Below are 4,238 nucleotides of genomic sequence, written 5' to 3' on the forward strand. Positions count from 1 at the left end.
TACAGGTTTAACTTCTACCGACAGTAGTAGAATGCCTAAATTGAGATATTTTCGGATTATAATATTGGTCAAATAAACAATCAATGAAACACCTTATCATTTTGAGTATATTTATACATAAAAGAAATTATACATAAAGAAAAAAAAAAAAGAAGAGTTGAAATAGAAAGAACGATAAAAATGATAGATTCTTATAATTTTATGTAGTCATCTATATATAGTAGACCAAAAGACTATAATTATCTAACAAAATTAATTTGTATTTATTGAATTCAATTTGAATAATAAAAAAATTATTTTATTTTAGTTTAATCCTTAATTCACATTATTTGAATTTGGCTTATTATATATGATTTGATTTGATTTAATTATTAGTTAAAAATATTCAATTAAATGTTATTTTTTTGAACCCTTGTGATCGGTTTTTGTAAGAATGTTTATTACTATGCAATATGAAATATGTGGAAATGATTTATGGTGCTTATTGTTTTGTTGTGATAACTGCAGCAAGAATGTACAATAATGTTGGACCGCAACCCGGATTCCCGGAATACCGCAGCCTCCGGCGAGTTCGCAACCTAATCCTTTTGGGAGTGCATTCAATGTTGCCGGCTCAAGACTCATACGAGGTGGATTGGGTGCTTATGGAGGGAGAATATTAGGATCAAGTTTTGAGTATATCCATAGCAATGTAAGTCTCATTCTTCTACCATTGTTCTTTGCAATGAATTTATTCTACTAGATGCTTGTGGACATGATTTCAACATTATGATGGGAAGAAATAGCGGCGGTTGATCTATGCAGTGTGATTAATTTGGTAAAACTTTTTAAAAATGTACTTGTGTTTTTTAAGAGTTTAACATCTTTATTTTGTATTTGATAAATAAAAAAGACCATATGTTTGTATTTACATCTTTTAAAAGATCGGAGTACTTTTAAAAATACTTAGACTTGGTTTGATAAAACTTTTTGAAGAAATATTTGTGTTTTTTTAAAAGCTCAAGTTCCTCATTTTATGTTTGGTAAATTAAAAAGATCATGTGCTTATACTTACAGCTTTTAAAAGATTGGGGTACTTTTGAAAGCATTTAAGATAGAGCTTTTCAAAGTTGGCTTGTGCTTTTCAAAATTTAAAAGTCTAATATAACCTTATATGTTAATTAATTTTCAAATTTAATACTTACATTTATATCTATTATAGTATTTTTAAATTTTAAAAGCTATTTTATCAAAGCAATTAATATTGCTTGTATTTATTAAAAGCTATTTTTTATTTGATTTACCAAACATAAATGTTACAATTTTTAAAAAGTCATTTTTTAAAAGTTAATTTTTATAAGCTACTTTTAAAAAGTAAAAGTTTTACTAAACTAAGCTTTAATATGAAGTTTTTCAAAGTTAGCTTGTGCTTTTCAGAATTTAAAAGTCTAATATAACCTCATATATTAACTCATTTTCAAATTTAACGTTTAAATTTATGTTAGTATTTTTAAATTTTAAAAATTATTTTACCAAACGTAATTGTTGTTGCTTGTGTTTATTAAAAGCCATTTTTAATTTGATTACCAAACATAAATGCTACACTTTTTAAAAAGCTATCTCTTAAAAACTAATTTTTATAAGTTATTTTAAAAAGTAAAAACTTTACTAAACTAAGTCTACATGTAGTTAAACATGATGTTGAAGCTTATTCATTTGATTATGTATCATCTCTAAGTGGTTGATCTAATGTCTGCAGTGCTTATCTGTTGATTTTTAGAGTCGATGTGTAATTGGCACTTTAGTGTGTAGACTGTAGAGTTCTCAGTTTAATTTCATACTTTCATGAAAGTTTGAGATTCTTTTTATTTGCTTTTACAATCTATTTCATGTGTCTTATGTTCTCACTTTCAGTTATGAAGGATAAACCAAAAATAAATAAATAATTAGCATTATATACCTTGATTTTCTAGCTCTGCTTACTTTAAGTATAGATATTCTCTAAAGATGTGGATTCAATGTTTATGTATTTTGATTAATCTTCATTTTTAAATGGCAGATAAGTCGATAATTTTCTGACCCTCAATACTACTTTCAAGTTAATGACCATTATGTCAAGAACAAATTGAAGGTAGTTTTGTTTCCATTCCTGCATCGGGTACTGTCACTCCCTCCTGCATCTTTCCTTGGGTTTCCATTTTATTATCCTATTTCATGTACTTGTTGGTTATATTGTTGTTTTCTTTTCCTTCTTCAGGGTCATTGGACTAGAATTACTGAACCAGTTGGTGGCAGGCTGTTTATGACATAAACGCACTAGATCTATATATTCCATTAATGGCATTTGGTACCTATGTTGTTCTCGCGGGCCTCTCATTGGTTCTTCGTGGAAAGTACGTGAATCTTCTCTTCCTTGCTTTCATTTTCATGCTCTATTAGTATCAAGTTTGGGTTAACGATGATGCTATATTACCTGATTGTGTAAAATATCATGTCTTTTATATTGCAATTATTTTCTCTATGTTGCATAATAAATAGTACTCCTGGAAAGAAAATTGCAAGCATAGCTTAAACTTTCGTGGTTATGCTATGACAGCAGTTCCAGAGATTGCATTTTCAGAACCAATTTTACCAAAATAGCAGCTAATGCCTAATGTGCTATTGTAGACAGGGATAATTTTAAATGATCAATCTACTTCCCTCCTTTAGGCTTTAATGTCTCAACCATGTATTATGAATTTAATTGCTCTATTTTAAAGTGTTGGTAAATGATTATGTGAAAAGGATCTGTGTGTTGTGGTGTATAATGTGGCGGGGAAGGAAGTACAATACCTCTTATGTGGTGGTGCAATGAAACAGATGATGCTCTAAGTTATATTGAAAGTGCTTAACATAGAAATTTTCTTCATTGCAAGTAACTTCGGTATATCAGTGTATAATGTGTTGTAGTTTCCAGGTGTCATGACTTTTTTTTCCTTCTTCCAGTTATGTTTGAAGTACTACAATTGTTTTTCTCCAGAGTCGAAAATGTATTAATATGTTTCCGTCTAACATTCTGTAAGAACTTAATTGGAAGCATTAGAAGTCTTGAGCTTCTTAGATGTTACAGAGATTGTGAATTCTATTTTCATGATTTTTATTTAGATTTTTTTCACGATTGTGTTTTGATTTGTTACACTGAGAATTTAGTTTAGTCTGTATAACTCAGTTTTGTTCACTCTCTAGCTTCTCTCCTTGTTTTCTCAAAGTTTCTTAATGGTACTGTATAATATTTATGTCCAGGTTTAGTCCAGAAGCCTTGAACTTGTTATTCATCAAGGGATTGCTTGGTTGGTTTATGCAAGCTTCACTGCTAAAAGTAACATTACTTTCGTTGGGCAGTGGGGAAGCGCCACTGCTAGACATTATAGCATATGCTGGTTATACTTTCACCGGTATATGTTTGGCCGTTCTTGGAAGAATAATATTGGGTTACTCTTACTACTTTTTGATGCCATGGACCTGCTTATGCATGGGAGTATTCTTGGTGAAAACAATGAAGAGAGTCTTTTTCGCAGAGGTGAGGAGTTATGATTCAAGCAGACACCACTATCTCTTGCTGTTTATTGCTTTGGTCCAGTGTCGATTGTTTACATGGCTTGGCAACATAACAATCAACTGGCTTTTGTAGTGGGAATAGATTCACTGTACTTAAAAGCAATTCTTAGTGATAATATTCTTTGGTTGTTGATGCTGAAGAATTATAATATATGGGCTTTTTTTTTTGTTTCCCCATTGTTTGTTTTGGTTGGGGATTAAACCTTAACAGAAATGCATAATTACAAGCCTTCTCTTCTCCACATTTATGCTTTTTCTTTTTGGTACATATCAATAGAAAGTTGAAACATCATTCTTTTATAAAATTATTATGTATGCCATTGTGAAAACACTATGAAGTTTGATTTTGTAGTTGTAAACCTTGTTCACTTTTCATCTAATCAGCCAATATCATACATTGTTCTGTTCTGTTTGGCTTAGAGCTTTCCATGTGTCTAAGCAACTTTACCATAAAAAACAGCAAAAGGTGCAATGTGATTGTTAGTTTGTGAACAGAAGTAAAGAGAGAGATACGACAAAAAAATGAGTATGGTGGTTATATATGTTTATTATTGGGTAAATACCCTATCCGGTCTTTGATTTTTTTTCCGTGAGACATAGCATACTTTAATCATTCTTAAACTTCAACCAGGCTCTCACCTATTAAGGAAACTATTGGATGA

At 30.3% G+C, this 4,238-nt stretch overlaps 1 pseudogene; it reads left to right on the plus strand.

Moving 5' to 3' along the window:
• Positions 391–3,818, plus strand: LOC107637994 (annotated as a pseudogene).

The sequence above is a fragment of the Arachis ipaensis genome, chromosome B04 (assembly GCF_000816755.2).
Source record: "Arachis ipaensis cultivar K30076 chromosome B04, Araip1.1, whole genome shotgun sequence".
Taxonomy (NCBI): Eukaryota; Viridiplantae; Streptophyta; class Magnoliopsida; order Fabales; family Fabaceae; genus Arachis; species Arachis ipaensis.